Source organism: Spea bombifrons, chromosome 4 (assembly GCF_027358695.1).
Source record: "Spea bombifrons isolate aSpeBom1 chromosome 4, aSpeBom1.2.pri, whole genome shotgun sequence".
In the NCBI taxonomy this organism is placed as follows: Eukaryota; Metazoa; Chordata; class Amphibia; order Anura; family Pelobatidae; genus Spea; species Spea bombifrons.
This window is the reverse complement of record NC_071090.1, coordinates 113,372,161-113,387,040: the sequence shown is the minus strand read 5'-3', so window position 1 is coordinate 113,387,040 and position 14,880 is coordinate 113,372,161. Positions and strand designations below refer to the sequence as shown.

At 45.2% G+C, this 14,880-nt stretch overlaps 36 non-coding genes across 36 annotated transcripts; 26 read left to right on the top strand and 10 right to left on the bottom strand.

Annotated features, from left to right (window-relative positions):
- The first annotated feature begins 146 nt into the window (after positions 1-146).
- Positions 147-218, top strand: TRNAW-CCA (transfer RNA tryptophan (anticodon CCA)). The gene has a single exon. It is a non-coding gene; the product is annotated as a tRNA-Trp (tRNA).
- A 729-nt stretch (positions 219-947) lies between these two features.
- Positions 948-1,029, bottom strand: TRNAS-GCU (transfer RNA serine (anticodon GCU)). The gene has a single exon. It is a non-coding gene; the product is annotated as a tRNA-Ser (tRNA).
- Positions 1,030-1,206: 177 nt separating this feature from the next.
- On the top strand, positions 1,207-1,277 carry TRNAG-CCC (transfer RNA glycine (anticodon CCC)). Its single transcript has one exon. It is a non-coding gene; the product is annotated as a tRNA-Gly (tRNA).
- A 140-nt stretch (positions 1,278-1,417) lies between these two features.
- On the top strand, positions 1,418-1,490 carry TRNAM-CAU (transfer RNA methionine (anticodon CAU)). The gene has a single exon. It is a non-coding gene; the product is annotated as a tRNA-Met (tRNA).
- A 196-nt stretch (positions 1,491-1,686) lies between these two features.
- TRNAW-CCA (transfer RNA tryptophan (anticodon CCA)) lies at positions 1,687-1,758 on the top strand. Its single transcript has one exon. It is a non-coding gene; the product is annotated as a tRNA-Trp (tRNA).
- Positions 1,759-2,488: 730 nt separating this feature from the next.
- On the bottom strand, positions 2,489-2,570 carry TRNAS-GCU (transfer RNA serine (anticodon GCU)). Its single transcript has one exon. It is a non-coding gene; the product is annotated as a tRNA-Ser (tRNA).
- A 177-nt stretch (positions 2,571-2,747) lies between these two features.
- Positions 2,748-2,818, top strand: TRNAG-CCC (transfer RNA glycine (anticodon CCC)). The gene has a single exon. It is a non-coding gene; the product is annotated as a tRNA-Gly (tRNA).
- Positions 2,819-2,958: 140 nt separating this feature from the next.
- TRNAM-CAU (transfer RNA methionine (anticodon CAU)) lies at positions 2,959-3,031 on the top strand. The gene has a single exon. It is a non-coding gene; the product is annotated as a tRNA-Met (tRNA).
- Positions 3,032-3,227: 196 nt separating this feature from the next.
- Positions 3,228-3,299, top strand: TRNAW-CCA (transfer RNA tryptophan (anticodon CCA)). The gene has a single exon. It is a non-coding gene; the product is annotated as a tRNA-Trp (tRNA).
- Positions 3,300-4,028: 729 nt separating this feature from the next.
- Positions 4,029-4,110, bottom strand: TRNAS-GCU (transfer RNA serine (anticodon GCU)). The gene has a single exon. It is a non-coding gene; the product is annotated as a tRNA-Ser (tRNA).
- Positions 4,111-4,491: 381 nt separating this feature from the next.
- TRNAM-CAU (transfer RNA methionine (anticodon CAU)) lies at positions 4,492-4,564 on the top strand. Its single transcript has one exon. It is a non-coding gene; the product is annotated as a tRNA-Met (tRNA).
- A 196-nt stretch (positions 4,565-4,760) lies between these two features.
- On the top strand, positions 4,761-4,832 carry TRNAW-CCA (transfer RNA tryptophan (anticodon CCA)). Its single transcript has one exon. It is a non-coding gene; the product is annotated as a tRNA-Trp (tRNA).
- A 729-nt stretch (positions 4,833-5,561) lies between these two features.
- TRNAS-GCU (transfer RNA serine (anticodon GCU)) lies at positions 5,562-5,643 on the bottom strand. The gene has a single exon. It is a non-coding gene; the product is annotated as a tRNA-Ser (tRNA).
- Positions 5,644-5,820: 177 nt separating this feature from the next.
- On the top strand, positions 5,821-5,891 carry TRNAG-CCC (transfer RNA glycine (anticodon CCC)). The gene has a single exon. It is a non-coding gene; the product is annotated as a tRNA-Gly (tRNA).
- A 140-nt stretch (positions 5,892-6,031) lies between these two features.
- Positions 6,032-6,104, top strand: TRNAM-CAU (transfer RNA methionine (anticodon CAU)). Its single transcript has one exon. It is a non-coding gene; the product is annotated as a tRNA-Met (tRNA).
- Positions 6,105-6,300: 196 nt separating this feature from the next.
- TRNAW-CCA (transfer RNA tryptophan (anticodon CCA)) lies at positions 6,301-6,372 on the top strand. Its single transcript has one exon. It is a non-coding gene; the product is annotated as a tRNA-Trp (tRNA).
- A 729-nt stretch (positions 6,373-7,101) lies between these two features.
- On the bottom strand, positions 7,102-7,183 carry TRNAS-GCU (transfer RNA serine (anticodon GCU)). The gene has a single exon. It is a non-coding gene; the product is annotated as a tRNA-Ser (tRNA).
- Positions 7,184-7,564: 381 nt separating this feature from the next.
- On the top strand, positions 7,565-7,637 carry TRNAM-CAU (transfer RNA methionine (anticodon CAU)). The gene has a single exon. It is a non-coding gene; the product is annotated as a tRNA-Met (tRNA).
- A 196-nt stretch (positions 7,638-7,833) lies between these two features.
- On the top strand, positions 7,834-7,905 carry TRNAW-CCA (transfer RNA tryptophan (anticodon CCA)). Its single transcript has one exon. It is a non-coding gene; the product is annotated as a tRNA-Trp (tRNA).
- A 729-nt stretch (positions 7,906-8,634) lies between these two features.
- TRNAS-GCU (transfer RNA serine (anticodon GCU)) lies at positions 8,635-8,716 on the bottom strand. The gene has a single exon. It is a non-coding gene; the product is annotated as a tRNA-Ser (tRNA).
- Positions 8,717-8,893: 177 nt separating this feature from the next.
- TRNAG-CCC (transfer RNA glycine (anticodon CCC)) lies at positions 8,894-8,964 on the top strand. Its single transcript has one exon. It is a non-coding gene; the product is annotated as a tRNA-Gly (tRNA).
- A 140-nt stretch (positions 8,965-9,104) lies between these two features.
- On the top strand, positions 9,105-9,177 carry TRNAM-CAU (transfer RNA methionine (anticodon CAU)). Its single transcript has one exon. It is a non-coding gene; the product is annotated as a tRNA-Met (tRNA).
- Positions 9,178-9,373: 196 nt separating this feature from the next.
- Positions 9,374-9,445, top strand: TRNAW-CCA (transfer RNA tryptophan (anticodon CCA)). The gene has a single exon. It is a non-coding gene; the product is annotated as a tRNA-Trp (tRNA).
- Positions 9,446-10,174: 729 nt separating this feature from the next.
- On the bottom strand, positions 10,175-10,256 carry TRNAS-GCU (transfer RNA serine (anticodon GCU)). Its single transcript has one exon. It is a non-coding gene; the product is annotated as a tRNA-Ser (tRNA).
- Positions 10,257-10,433: 177 nt separating this feature from the next.
- Positions 10,434-10,504, top strand: TRNAG-CCC (transfer RNA glycine (anticodon CCC)). Its single transcript has one exon. It is a non-coding gene; the product is annotated as a tRNA-Gly (tRNA).
- A 140-nt stretch (positions 10,505-10,644) lies between these two features.
- On the top strand, positions 10,645-10,717 carry TRNAM-CAU (transfer RNA methionine (anticodon CAU)). The gene has a single exon. It is a non-coding gene; the product is annotated as a tRNA-Met (tRNA).
- Positions 10,718-10,913: 196 nt separating this feature from the next.
- TRNAW-CCA (transfer RNA tryptophan (anticodon CCA)) lies at positions 10,914-10,985 on the top strand. The gene has a single exon. It is a non-coding gene; the product is annotated as a tRNA-Trp (tRNA).
- Positions 10,986-11,714: 729 nt separating this feature from the next.
- Positions 11,715-11,796, bottom strand: TRNAS-GCU (transfer RNA serine (anticodon GCU)). The gene has a single exon. It is a non-coding gene; the product is annotated as a tRNA-Ser (tRNA).
- Positions 11,797-11,973: 177 nt separating this feature from the next.
- Positions 11,974-12,044, top strand: TRNAG-CCC (transfer RNA glycine (anticodon CCC)). The gene has a single exon. It is a non-coding gene; the product is annotated as a tRNA-Gly (tRNA).
- Positions 12,045-12,184: 140 nt separating this feature from the next.
- On the top strand, positions 12,185-12,257 carry TRNAM-CAU (transfer RNA methionine (anticodon CAU)). The gene has a single exon. It is a non-coding gene; the product is annotated as a tRNA-Met (tRNA).
- Positions 12,258-12,453: 196 nt separating this feature from the next.
- Positions 12,454-12,525, top strand: TRNAW-CCA (transfer RNA tryptophan (anticodon CCA)). Its single transcript has one exon. It is a non-coding gene; the product is annotated as a tRNA-Trp (tRNA).
- A 729-nt stretch (positions 12,526-13,254) lies between these two features.
- Positions 13,255-13,336, bottom strand: TRNAS-GCU (transfer RNA serine (anticodon GCU)). The gene has a single exon. It is a non-coding gene; the product is annotated as a tRNA-Ser (tRNA).
- A 177-nt stretch (positions 13,337-13,513) lies between these two features.
- TRNAG-CCC (transfer RNA glycine (anticodon CCC)) lies at positions 13,514-13,584 on the top strand. The gene has a single exon. It is a non-coding gene; the product is annotated as a tRNA-Gly (tRNA).
- Positions 13,585-13,724: 140 nt separating this feature from the next.
- Positions 13,725-13,797, top strand: TRNAM-CAU (transfer RNA methionine (anticodon CAU)). The gene has a single exon. It is a non-coding gene; the product is annotated as a tRNA-Met (tRNA).
- A 196-nt stretch (positions 13,798-13,993) lies between these two features.
- TRNAW-CCA (transfer RNA tryptophan (anticodon CCA)) lies at positions 13,994-14,065 on the top strand. Its single transcript has one exon. It is a non-coding gene; the product is annotated as a tRNA-Trp (tRNA).
- Positions 14,066-14,794: 729 nt separating this feature from the next.
- TRNAS-GCU (transfer RNA serine (anticodon GCU)) lies at positions 14,795-14,876 on the bottom strand. Its single transcript has one exon. It is a non-coding gene; the product is annotated as a tRNA-Ser (tRNA).
- Positions 14,877-14,880: the final 4 nt, after the last annotated feature.

Below are 14,880 nucleotides of genomic sequence, written 5' to 3'. Positions count from 1 at the left end.
CAACCGCTTGTCGTGTTTTCTAGCTCGGTGTCGCAAATGCATTGGTGGTTCAGTGGAAGAACTGTGAGCCTATGCGAACTATACTAATGCAAGACTAGAAAGGTGGGCCTTGTATTTAAAGACATTTTAAAACCTCAAGCACATCTGACCTCGTGGCGCAACGGTAGCGCGTCTGACTCCAGATTAGAAGGTTGCGTGTTCAAATCACGTCGGGGTCATTTGCCTTTTTTTGTATGAAAACTAGAGACATTACCTTAGTATTAAAGGGGTCATCTCATGAAACAGTAATGCTTTCAATGAAGAAATAAGAGAAAAGACAAAGATAAGTATTTTATTGTATAAAGTGGTGATACTGGAGCAGGAATAACATCTGAGCATAGGGGAGTGATGTTGGGCCACCCCTCTCAGCTGCTAACGTCCTCTTGTCTGATCACCACCTACCCTTTTGACCCTATCCCCTTAGCAATCTTTTAACCTCTCTTTTTCCATTGGTGTGCTCCTATCGCCCCTTCAAAGATGTCCTCTTGTCTCCCATTATAAAAAACATATCTATTATATTAAAGTAGATATCTATATACCTTTGTTGTTATCTTTTTTCATGTAACTACAACTCAAAACTACAACTGTCAGGCAATCGACAAACCCAAACACTAGATAAAGCGGGCTCTGCTCAAAAGACATCCCGATGTAACTGCTGTCCTCCCTTCCCGCTCTGGACATATGCTTACTTCCACAAAAAGCTGTCAAGAATACTCTTTAATAACGCTTCCCCGGGTGAGTTTACATTGTCATCAGGCAGTGGGGTGATGTTTGCCCACACCCCAACCACTGCCTATGAACACAGAGAGACCTTCATGTAGCCCATCCAGGGAGGTTCCCCAGAAATGCATTACCTGGAATGTGACAAGAACTTTAGCAACAGAAGCCATAAAGAGCAGAAAAGCAACCGACGAGGATGGGATTCGAACCCACGCGTGCAGAGCACAATGGATTAGCAGTCCATCGCCTTAACCACTCGGCCACCTCGTCAAGATGAGTGCACGGCTGTGAAATGTTGGCTCACTCCTTGTCCATGTGAACTTACATTACATCTCGGACTAACTAATTGATCTCCCAACCACCGCTTCCATCATTTTCTGTTCAGGGGAGAAATTTTCTTTCCGACCACTGGAATCCCTATGGATTTCCAAGTCCTGTGTTACAGCTGCATTGGTGGTTCAGTGGTAGAATTCTCGCCTCCCACGCGGGAGACCCGGGTTCGATTCCCGGCCAATGCAAACCTCTTTTTCAGAGCACTGGTAAGTCAGGTCTCCGGAAAAGCGAGGTGCGTTTCACCCATTCTGAAGGAAATTCTTCTTTGCTATGTTGCAATGCATTACGTATGAAGAGCTTAAACTACAGACGGCCAGAAGCCTTTGCCTTGTTAGCGCAGTAGGTAGCGCGTCAGTCTCATAATCTGAAGGTCGTGAGTTCGATCCTCACACAGGGCACGCTTCTTTTACAGCTCCCCGTATAATCAACTAACTTATTGATTCCCCATCAACCGCTTGTCGTGTTTTCTAGCTCGGTGTCGCAAATGCATTGGTGGTTCAGTGGAAGAACTGTGAGCCTATGCGAACTATACTAATGCAAGACTAGAAAGGTGGGCCTTGTATTTAAAGACATTTTAAAACCTCAAGCACATCTGACCTCGTTGCGCAACGGTAGCGCGTCTGACTCCAGATCAGAAGGTTGCGTGTTCTAATCACGTCGGGGTCATTTGCCTTTTTTTGTATGAAAACTAGAGACATTACCTTAGTATTAAAGGGGTCATCTCATGAAACAGTAATGCTTTCAATGAAGAAATAAGAGAAAAGACAAAGATAAGTATTTTATTGTATAAAGTGGTGATACTGGAGCAGGAATAACATCTGAGCATAGGGGAGTGATGTTGGGCCACCCCTCTCAGCTGCTAACGTCCTCTTGTCTGATCACCACCTACCCTTTTGACCCTATCCCCTTAGCAATCTTTTAACCTCTCTTTTTCCATTGGTGTGCTCCTATCGCCCCTTCAAAGATGTCCTCTTGTCTCCCATTATAAAAAAACATATCTATTATATTAAAGTAGATATCTATATACCTTTGTTGTTATCTTTTTTCATGTAACTACAACTCAAAACTACAACTGTCAGGCAATCGACAAACCCAAACACTAGATAAAGCGGGCTCTGCTCAAAAGACATCCCGATGTAACTGCTGTCCTCCCTTCCCTCTCTGGACATATGCTTACTTCCACAAAAAGCTGTCAAGAATACTCTTTAATAACGCTTCCCCGGGTGAGTTTACATTGTCATCAGGCAGGGGGGTGATGTTTGCCCACACCCCAACCACTGCCTATGAACACAGAGAGACCTTCATGTAGCCCATCCAGGGAGGTTCCCCAGAAATGCATTACCTGGAATGTGACAAGAACTTTAGCAACAGAAGCCATAAAGAGCAGAAAAGCAACCGACGAGGATGGGATTCGAACCCACGCGTGCAGAGCACAATGGATTAGCAGTCCATCGCCTTAACCACTCGGCCACCTCGTCAAGATGAGTGCACGGCTGTGAAATGTTGGCTCACTCCTTGTCCATGTGAACTTACATTACATCTCGGACTAACTAATTGATCTCCCAACCACCGCTTCCATCATTTTCTGTTCAGGGGAGACATTTTCTTTCCGACCACTGGAATCCCTATGGATTTCCAAGTCCTGTGTTACAGCTGCATTGGTGGTTCAGTGGTAGAATTCTCGCCTCCCACGCGGGAGACCCGGGTTCGATTCCCGGCCAATGCAAACCTCTTTTTCAGAGCACTGGTAAGTCAGGTCTCCGGAAAAGCGAGGTGCGTTTCACCCATTCTGAAGGAAATTCTTCTTTGCTATGTTGCAATGCATTACGTATGAAGAGCTTAAACTACAGACGGCCAGAAGCCTTTGCCTTGTTAGCGCAGTAGGTAGCGCGTCAGTCTCATAATCTGAAGGTCGTGAGTTCGATCCTCACACAGGGCACGCTTCTTTTACAGCTCCCCGTATAATCAACTAACTTATTGATTCCCCATCAACCGCTTGTCGTGTTTTCTAGCTCGGTGTCGCAAATGCATTGGTGGTTCAGTGGAAGAACTGTGAGCCTATGCGAACTATACTAATGTAAGACTAGAAAGGTGGGCCTTGTATTTAAAGACATTTTAAAACCTCAAGCACATCTGACCTCGTGGCGCAACGGTAGCGCGTCTGACTCCAGATCAGAAGGTTGCGTGTTCAAATCACGTCGGGGTCATTTGCCTTTTTTTGTATGAAAACTAGAGACATTACCTTAGTATTAAAGGGGTCATCTCATGAAACAGTAATGCTTTCAATGAAGAAATAAGAGAAAAGACAAAGATAAGTATTTTATTGTATAAAGTGGTGATACTGGAGCAGGAATAACATCTGAGCATAGGGGAGTGATGTTGGGCCACCCCTCTCAGCTGCTAACGTCCTCTTGTCTGATCACCACCTACCCTTTTGACCCTATCCCCTTAGCAATCTTTTAACCTCTCTTTTTCCATTGGTGTGCTCCTATCGCCCCTTCAAAGATGTCCTCTTGTCTCCCATTATAAAAAACATATCTATTATATTAAAGTAGATATCTATATACCTTTGTTGTTATCTTTTTTCATGTAACTACAACTCAAAACTACAACTGTCAGGCAATCGACAAACCCAAACACTAGATAAAGCGGGCTCTGCTCAAAAGACATCCCGATGTAACTGCTGTCCTCCCTTCCCGCTCTGGACATATGCTTACTTCCACAAAAAGCTGTCAAGAATACTCTTTAATAACGCATCCCCGGGTGAGTTTACATTGTCATCAGGCAGGGGGGTGATGTTTGCCCACACCCCAACCACTGCCTATGAACACAGAGAGACCTTCATGTAGCCCATCCAGGGAGGTTCCCCAGAAATGCATTACCTGGAATGTGACAAGAACTTTAGCAACAGAAGCCATAAAGAGCAGAAAAGCAACCGACGAGGATGGGATTCGAACCCACGCGTGCAGAGCACAATGGATTAGCAGTCCATCGCCTTAACCACTCGGCCACCTCGTCAAGATGAGTGCACGGCTGTGAAATGTTGGCTCACTCCTTGTCCATGTGAACTTACATTACATCTCGGACTAACTAATTGATCTCCCAACCACCGCTTCCATCATTTTCTATTCAGGGGAGAAATTTTCTTTCCGACCACTGGAATCCCTATGGATTTCCAAGTCCTGTGTTACAGCTGCATTCAGTGGTAGAATTCTCGCCTCCCACGCGGGAGACCCGGGTTCGATTCCCGGCCAATGCAAACCTCTTTTTCAGAGCACTGGTAAGTCAGGTCTCCGGAAAAGCGAGGTGCGTTTCACCCATTCTGAAGGAAATTCTTCTTTGCTATGTTGCAATGCATTACGTATGAAGAGCTTAAACTACAGACGGCCAGAAGCCTTTGCCTTGTTAGCGCAGTAGGTAGCGCGTCAGTCTCATAATCTGAAGGTCGTGAGTTCGATCCTCACACAGGGCACGCTTCTTTTACAGCTCCCCGTATAATCAACTAACTTATTGATTCCCCATCAACCGCTTGTCGTGTTTTCTAGCTCGGTGTCGCAAATGCATTGGTGGTTCAGTGGAAGAACTGTGAGCCTATGCGAACTATACTAATGCAAGACTAGAAAGGTGGGCCTTGTATTTAAAGACATTTTAAAACCTCAAGCACATCTGACCTCGTGGCGCAACGGTAGCGCGTCTGACTCCAGATCAGAAGGTTGCGTGTTCAAATCACGTCGGGGTCATTTGCCTTTTTTTGTATGAAAACTAGAGACATTACCTTAGTATTAAAGGGGTCATCTCATGAAACAGTAATGCTTTCAATGAAGAAATAAGAGAAAAGACAAAGATAAGTATTTTATTGTATAAAGTGGTGATACTGGAGCAGGAATAACATCTGAGCATAGGGGAGTGATGTTGGGCCACCCCTCTCAGCTGCTAACGTCCTCTTGTCTGATCACCACCTACCCTTTTGACCCTATCCCCTTAGCAATCTTTTAACCTCTCTTTTTCCATTGGTGTGCTCCTATCGCCCCTTCAAAGATGTCCTCTTGTCTCCCATTATAAAAAACATATCTATTATATTAAAGTAGATATCTATATACCTTTGTTGTTATCTTTTTTCATGTAACTACAACTCAAAACTACAACTGTCAGGCAATCGACAAACCCAAACACTAGATAAAGCGGGCTCTGCTCAAAAGACATCCCGATGTAACTGCTGTCCTCCCTTCCCGCTCTGGACATATGCTTACTTCCACAAAAAGCTGTCAAGAATACTCTTTAATAACGCTTCCCCGGGTGAGTTTACATTGTCATCAGGCAGGGGGGTGATGTTTGCCCACACCCCAACCACTGCCTATGAACACAGAGAGACCTTCATGTAGCCCATCCAGGGAGGTTCTCCAGAAATGCATTACCTGGAATGTGACAAGAACTTTAGCAACAGAAGCCATAAAGAGCAGAAAAGCAACCGACGAGGATGGGATTCGAACCCACGCGTGCAGAGCACAATGGATTAGCAGTCCATCGCCTTAACCACTCGGCCACCTCGTCAAGATGAGTGCACGGCTGTGAAATGTTGGCTCACTCCTTGTCCATGTGAACTTACATTACATCTCGGACTAACTAATTGATCTCCCAACCACCGCTTCCATCATTTTCTGTTCAGGGGAGAAATTTTCTTTCCGACCACTGGAATCCCTATGGATTTCCAAGTCCTGTGTTACAGCTGCATTGGTGGTTCAGTGGTAGAATTCTCGCCTCCCACGCGGGAGACCCGGGTTCGATTCCCGGCCAATGCAAACCTCTTTTTCAGAGCACTGGTAAGTCAGGTCTCCGGAAAAGCGAGGTGCGTTTCACCCATTCTGAAGGAAATTCTTCTTTGCTATGTTGCAATGCATTACGTATGAAGAGCTTAAACTACAGACGGCCAGAAGCCTTTGCCTTGTTAGCGCAGTAGGTAGCGCGTCAGTCTCATAATCTGAAGGTCGTGAGTTCGATCCTCACACAGGGCACGCTTCTTTTACAGCTCCCCGTATAATCAACTAACTTATTGATTCCCCATCAACCGCTTGTCGTGTTTTCTAGCTCGGTGTCGCAAATGCATTGGTGGTTCAGTGGAAGAACTGTGAGCCTATGCGAACTATACTAATGCAAGACTAGAAAGGTGGGCCTTGTATTTAAAGACATTTTAAAACCTCAAGCACATCTGACCTCGTGGCGCAACGGTAGCGCGTCTGACTCCAGATCAGAAGGTTGCGTGTTCAAATCACGTCGGGGTCATTTGCCTTTTTTTGTATGAAAACTAGAGACATTACCTTAGTATTAAAGGGGTCATCTCATGAAACAGTAATGCTTTCAATGAAGAAATAAGAGAAAAGACAAAGATAAGTATTTTATTGTATAAAGTGGTGATACTGGAGCAGGAATAACATCTGAGCATAGGGGAGTGATGTTGGGCCACCCCTCTCAGCTGCTAACGTCCTCTTGTCTGATCACCACCTACCCTTTTGACCCTATCCCCTTAGCAATCTTTTAACCTCTCTTTTTCCATTGGTGTGCTCCTATCGCCCCTTCAAAGATGTCCTCTTGTCTCCCATTATAAAAAACATATCTATTATATTAAAGTAGATATCAATATACCTTTGTTGTTATCTTTTTTCATGTAACTACAACTCAAAACTACAACTGTCAGGCAATCGACAAACCCAAACACTAGATAAAGCGGGCTCTGCTCAAAAGACATCCCGATGTAACTGCTGTCCTCCCTTCCCGCTCTGGACATATGCTTACTTCCACAAAAAGCTGTCAAGAATACTCTTTAATAACGCATCCCCGGGTGAGTTTACATTGTCATCAGGCAGGGGGGTGATGTTTGCCCACACCCCAACCACTGCCTATGAACACAGAGAGACCTTCATGTAGCCCATCCAGGGAGGTTCCCCAGAAATGCATTACCTGGAATGTGACAAGAACTTTAGCAACAGAAGCCATAAAGAGCAGAAAAGCAACCGACGAGGATGGGATTCGAACCCACGCGTGCAGAGCACAATGGATTAGCAGTCCATCGCCTTAACCACTCGGCCACCTCGTCAAGATGAGTGCACGGCTGTGAAATGTTGGCTCACTCCTTGTCCATGTGAACTTACATTACATCTCGGACTAACTAATTGATCTCCCAACCACCGCTTCCATCATTTTCTGTTCAGGGGAGAAATTTTCTTTCCGACCACTGGAATCCCTATGGATTTCCAAGTCCTGTGTTACAGCTGCATTCAGTGGTAGAATTCTCGCCTCCCACGCGGGAGACCCGGGTTCGATTCCCGGCCAATGCAAACCTCTTTTTCAGAGCACTGGTAAGTCAGGTCTCCGGAAAAGCGAGGTGCGTTTCACCCATTCTGAAGGAAATTCTTCTTTGCTATGTTGCAATGCATTACGTATGAAGAGCTTAAACTACAGACGGCCAGAAGCCTTTGCCTTGTTAGCGCAGTAGGTAGCGCGTCAGTCTCATAATCTGAAGGTCGTGAGTTCGATCCTCACACAGGGCACGCTTCTTTTACAGCTCCCCGTATAATCAACTAACTTATTGATTCCCCATCAACCGCTTGTCGTGTTTTCTAGCTCGGTGTCGCAAATGCATTGGTGGTTCAGTGGAAGAACTGTGAGCCTATGCGAACTATACTAATGCAAGACTAGAAAGGTGGGCCTTGTATTTAAAGACATTTTAAAACCTCAAGCACATCTGACCTCGTGGCGCAACGGTAGCGCGTCTGACTCCAGATCAGAAGGTTGCGTGTTCAAATCACGTCGGGGTCATTTGCCTTTTTTTGTATGAAAACTAGAGACATTACCTTAGTATTAAAGGGGTCATCTCATGAAACAGTAATGCTTTCAATGAAGAAATAAGAGAAAAGACAAAGATAAGTATTTTATTGTATAAAGTGGTGATACTGGAGCAGGAATAACATCTGAGCATAGGGGAGTGATGTTGGGCCACCCCTCTCAGCTGCTAACGTCCTCTTGTCTGATCACCACCTACCCTTTTGACCCTATCCCCTTAGCAATCTTTTAACCTCTCTTTTTCCATTGGTGTGCTCCTATCGCCCCTTCAAAGATGTCCTCTTGTCTCCCATTATAAAAAACATATCTATTATATTAAAGTAGATATCTATATACCTTTGTTGTTATCTTTTTTCATGTAACTACAACTCAAAACTACAACTGTCAGGCAATCGACAAACCCAAACACTAGATAAAGCGGGCTCTGCTCAAAAGACATCCCGATGTAACTGCTGTCCTCCCTTCCCGCTCTGGACATATGCTTACTTCCACAAAAAGCTGTCAAGAATACTCTTTAATAACGCATCCCCGGGTGAGTTTACATTGTCATCAGGCAGGGGGGTGATGTTTGCCCACACCCCAACCACTGCCTATGAACACAGAGAGACCTTCATGTAGCCCATCCAGGGAGGTTCCCCAGAAATGCATTACCTGGAATGTGACAAGAACTTTAGCAACAGAAGCCATAAAGAGCAGAAAAGCAACCGACGAGGATGGGATTCGAACCCACGCGTGCAGAGCACAATGGATTAGCAGTCCATCGCCTTAACCACTCGGCCACCTCATCAAGATGAGTGCACGGCTGTGAAATGTTGGCTCACTCCTTGTCCATGTGAACTTACATTACATCTCGGACTAACTAATTGATCTCCCAACCACCGCTTCCATCATTTTCTGTTCAGGGGAGAAATTTTCTTTCCGACCACTGGAATCCCTATGGATTTCCAAGTCCTGTGTTACAGCTGCATTGGTGGTTCAGTGGTAGAATTCTCGCCTCCCACGCGGGAGACCCGGGTTCGATTCCCGGCCAATGCAAACCTCTTTTTCAGAGCACTGGTAAGTCAGGTCTCCGGAAAAGCGAGGTGCGTTTCACCCATTCTGAAGGAAATTCTTCTTTGCTATGTTGCAATGCATTACGTATGAAGAGCTTAAACTACAGACGGCCAGAAGCCTTTGCCTTGTTAGCGCAGTAGGTAGCGCGTCAGTCTCATAATCTGAAGGTCGTGAGTTCGATCCTCACACAGGGCACGCTTCTTTTACAGCTCCCCGTATAATCAACTAACTTATTGATTCCCCATCAACCGCTTGTCGTGTTTTCTAGCTCGGTGTCGCAAATGCATTGGTGGTTCAGTGGAAGAACTGTGAGCCTATGCGAACTATACTAATGCAAGACTAGAAAGGTGGGCCTTGTATTTAAAGACATTTTAAAACCTCAAGCACATCTGACCTCGTGGCGCAACGGTAGCGCGTCTGACTCCAGATCAGAAGGTTGCGTGTTCAAATCACGTCGGGGTCATTTGCCTTTTTTTGTATGAAAACTAGAGACATTACCTTAGTATTAAAGGGGTCATCTCATGAAACAGTAATGCTTTCAATGAAGAAATAAGAGAAAAGACAAAGATAAGTATTTTATTGTATAAAGTGGTGATACTGGAGCAGGAATAACATCTGAGCATAGGGGAGTGATGTTGGGCCACCCCTCTCAGCTGCTAACGTCCTCTTGTCTGATCACCACCTACCCTTTTGACCCTATCCCCTTAGCAATCTTTTAACCTCTCTTTTTCCATTGGTGTGCTCCTATCGCCCCTTCAAAGATGTCCTCTTGTCTCCCATTATAAAAAACATATCTATTATATTAAAGTAGATATCTATATACCTTTGTTGTTATCTTTTTTCATGTAACTACAACTCAAAACTACAACTGTCAGGCAATCGACAAACCCAAACACTAGATAAAGCGGGCTCTGCTCAAAAGACATCCCGATGTAACTGCTGTCCTCCCTTCCCGCTCTGGACATATGCTTACTTCCACAAAAAGCTGTCAAGAATACTCTTTAATAACGCATCCCCGGGTGAGTTTACATTGTCATCAGGCAGGGGGGTGATGTTTGCCCACACCCCAACCACTGCCTATGAACACAGAGAGACCTTCATGTAGCCCATCCAGGGAGGTTCCCCAGAAATGCATTACCTGGAATGTGACAAGAACTTTAGCAACAGAAGCCATAAAGAGCAGAAAAGCAACCGACGAGGATGGGATTCGAACCCACGCGTGCAGAGCACAATGGATTAGCAGTCCATCGCCTTAACCACTTGGCCACCTCATCAAGATGAGTGCACGGCTGTGAAATGTTGGCTCACTCCTTGTCCATGTGAACTTACATTACATCTCGGACTAACTAATTGATCTCCCAACCACCGCTTCCATCATTTTCTGTTCAGGGGAGAAATTTTCTTTCCGACCACTGGAATCCCTATGGATTTCCAAGTCCTGTGTTACAGCTGCATTGGTGGTTCAGTGGTAGAATTCTCGCCTCCCACGCGGGAGACCCGGGTTCGATTCCCGGCCAATGCAAACCTCTTTTTCAGAGCACTGGTAAGTCAGGTCTCCGGAAAAGCGAGGTGCGTTTCACCCATTCTGAAGGAAATTCTTCTTTGCTATGTTGCAATGCATTACGTATGAAGAGCTTAAACTACAGACGGCCAGAAGCCTTTGCCTTGTTAGCGCAGTAGGTAGCGCGTCAGTCTCATAATCTGAAGGTCGTGAGTTCGATCCTCACACAGGGCACGCTTCTTTTACAGCTCCCCGTATAATCAACTAACTTATTGATTCCCCATCAACCGCTTGTCGTGTTTTCTAGCTCGGTGTCGCAAATGCATTGGTGGTTCAGTGGAAGAACTGTGAGCCTATGCGAACTATACTAATGCAAGACTAGAAAGGTGGGCCTTGTATTTAAAGACATTTTAAAACCTCAAGCACATCTGACCTCGTGGCGCAACGGTAGCGCGTCTGACTCCAGATCAGAAGGTTGCGTGTTCAAATCACGTCGGGGTCATTTGCCTTTTTTTGTATGAAAACTAGAGACATTACCTTAGTATTAAAGGGGTCATCTCATGAAACAGTAATGCTTTCAATGAAGAAATAAGAGAAAAGACAAAGATAAGTATTTTATTGTATAAAGTGGTGATACTGGAGCAGGAATAACATCTGAGCATAGGGGAGTGATGTTGGGCCACCCCTCTCAGCTGCTAACGTCCTCTTGTCTGATCACCACCTACCCTTTTGACCCTATCCCCTTAGCAATCTTTTAACCTCTCTTTTTCCATTGGTGTGCTCCTATCGCCCCTTCAAAGATGTCCTCTTGTCTCCCATTATAAAAAACATATCTATTATATTAAAGTAGATATCTATATACCTTTGTTGTTATCTTTTTTCATGTAACTACAACTCAAAACTACAACTGTCAGGCAATCGACAAACCCAAACACTAGATAAAGCGGGCTCTGCTCAAAAGACATCCCGATGTAACTGCTGTCCTCCCTTCCCGCTCTGGACATATGCTTACTTCCACAAAAAGCTGTCAAGAATACTCTTTAATAACGCATCCCCGGGTGAGTTTACATTGTCATCAGGCAGGGGGGTGATGTTTGCCCACACCCCAACCACTGCCTATGAACACAGAGAGACCTTCATGTAGCCCATCCAGGGAGGTTCCCCAGAAATGCATTACCTGGAATGTGACAAGAACTTTAGCAACAGAAGCCATAAAGAGCAGAAAAGCAACCGACGAGGATGGGATTCGAACCCACGCGTGCAGAGCACAATGGATTAGCAGTCCATCGCCTTAACCACTCGGCCACCTCGTCAAGATGAGTGCACGGCTGTGAAATGTTGGCTCACTCCTTGTCCATGTGAACTTACATTACATCTCGGACTAACTAATTGATCTCCCAACCACCGCTTCCATCATTTTCTGTTCAGGGGAGAAATTTTCTTTCCGACCACTGGAATCCCTATGGATTTCCAAGTCCTGTGTTACAGCTGCATTGGTGGTTCAGTGGTAGAATTCTCGCCTCCCACGCGGGAGACCCTGGTTCGATTCCCGGCCAATGCAAACCTCTTTTTCAGAGCACTGGTAAGTCAGGTCTCCGGAAAAGCGAGGTGCGTTTCACCCATTCTGAAGGAAATTCTTCTTTGCTATGTTGCAATGCATTACGTATGAAGAGCTTAACCTACAGACAGCCAGAAGCCTTTGCCTTGTTAGCGCAGTAGGTAGCGCGTCAGTCTCATAATCTGAAGGTCGTGAGTTCGATCCTCACACAGGGCACGCTTCTTTTACAGCTCCCCGTATAATCAACTAACTTATTGATTCCCCATCAACCGCTTGTCGTGTTTTCTAGCTCGGTGTCGCAAATGCATTGGTGGTTCAGTGGAAGAACTGTGAGCCTATGCGAACTATACTAATGCAAGACTAGAAAGGTGGGCCTTGTATTTAAAGACATTTTAAAACCTCAAGCACATCTGACCTCGTGGCGCAACGGTAGCGTGTCTGACTCCAGATTAGAAGGTTGCGTGTTCAAATCACGTCGGGGTCATTTGCCTTTTTTTGTGTGAAAACTAGAGACATTACCTTAGTATTAAAGGGGTCATCTCATGAAACAGTAATGCTTTCAATGAAGAAATAAGAGAAAAGACAAAGATAAGTATTTTATTGTATAAAGTGGTGATACTGGAGCAGGAATAACATCTGAGCATAGGGGAGTGATGTTGGGCCACCCCTCTCAGCTGCTAACGTCCTCTTGTCTGATCACCACCTACCCTTTTGACCCTATCCCCTTAGCAATCTTTTAACCTCTCTTTTTCCATTGGTGTGCTCCTATCGCCCCTTCAAAGATGTCCTCTTGTCTCCCATTATAAAAAACATATCTATTATATTAAAGTAGATATCTATATACCTTTGTTGTTATCTTTTTTCATGTAACTACAACTCAAAACTACAACTGTCAGGCAATCGACAAACCCAAACACTAGATAAAGCGGGCTCTGCTCAAAAGACATCCCGATGTAACTGCTGTCCTCCCTTCCCGCTCTGGACATATGCTTACTTCCACAAAAAGCTGTCAAGAATACTCTTTAATAACGCATCCCCGGGTGAGTTTACATTGTCATCAGGCAGGGGGGTGATGTTTGCCCACACCCCAACCACTGCCTATGAACACAGAGAGACCTTCATGTAGCCCATCCAGGGAGGTTCCCCAGAAATGCATTACCTGGAATGTGACAAGAACTTTAGCAACAGAAGCCATAAAGAGCAGAAAAGCAACCGACGAGGATGGGATTCGAACCCACGCGTGCAGAGCACAATGGATTAGCAGTCCATCGCCTTAACCACTCGGCCACCTCGTCAAGATGAGTGCACGGCTGTGAAATGTTGGCTCACTCCTTGTCCATGTGAACTTACATTACATCTCGGACTAACTAATTGATCTCCCAACCACCGCTTCCATCATTTTCTGTTCAGGGGAGAAATTTTCTTTCCGACCACTGGAATCCCTATGGATTTCCAAGTCCTGTGTTACAGCTGCATTGGTGGTTCAGTGGTAGAATTCTCGCCTCCCACGCGGGAGACCCGGGTTCGATTCCCGGCCAATGCAAACCTCTTTTTCAGAGCACTGGTAAGTCAGGTCTCCGGAAAAGCGAGGTGCGTTTCACCCATTCTGAAGGAAATTCTTCTTTGCTATGTTGCAATGCATTACGTATGAAGAGCTTAAACTACAGATCGCCAGAATCCTTTGCCTTGTTAGCGCAGTAGGTAGCGCGTCAGTCTCATAATCTGAAGGTCGTGAGTTCGATCCTCACACAGGGCACGCTTCTTTTACAGCTCCCCGTATAATCAACTAACTTATTGATTCCCCATCAACCGCTTGTCGTGTTTTCTAGCTCGGTGTCGCAAATGCATTGGTGGTTCAGTGGAAGAACTGTGAGCCTATGCGAACTATACTAATGCAAGACTAGAAAGGTGGGCCTTGTATTTAAAGACATTTTAAAACCTCAAGCACATCTGACCTCGTGGCGCAACGGTAGCGCGTCTGACTCCAGATCAGAAGGTTGCGTGTTCAAATCACGTCGGGGTCATTTGCCTTTTTTTGTATGAAAACTAGAGACATTACCTTAGTATTAAAGGGGTCATCTCATGAAACAGTAATGCTTTCAATGAAGAAATAAGAGAAAAGACAAAGATAAGTATTTTATTGTATAAAGTGGTGATACTGGAGCAGGAATAACATCTGAGCATAGGGGAGTGATGTTGGGCCACCCCTCTCAGCTGCTAACGTCCTCTTGTCTGATCACCACCTACCCTTTTGACCCTATCCCCTTAGCAATCTTTTAACCTCTCTTTTTCCATTGGTGTGCTCCTATCGCCCCTTCAAAGATGTCCTCTTGTCTCCCATTATAAAAAACATATCTATTATATTAAAGTAGATATCTATATACCTTTGTTGTTATCTTTTTTCATGTAACTACAACTCAAAACTACAACTGTCAGGCAATCGACAAACCCAAACACTAGATAAAGCGGGCTCTGCTCAAAAGACATCCCGATGTAACTGCTGTCCTCCCTTCCCGCTCTGGACATATGCTTACTTCCACAAAAAGCTGTCAAGAATACTCTTTAATAACGCATCCCCGGGTGAGTTTACATTGTCATCAGGCAGGGGGGTGATGTTTGCCCACACCCCAACCACTGCCTATGAACACAGAGAGACCTTCATGTAGCCCATCCAGGGAGGTTCCCCAGAAATGCATTACCTGGAATGTGACAAGAACTTTAGCAACAGAAGCCATAAAGAGCAGAAAAGCAACCGACGAGGATGGGATTCGAACCCACGCGTGCAGAGCACAATGGATTAGCAGTCCATCGCCTTAACCACTCGGCCACCTCATCAAGA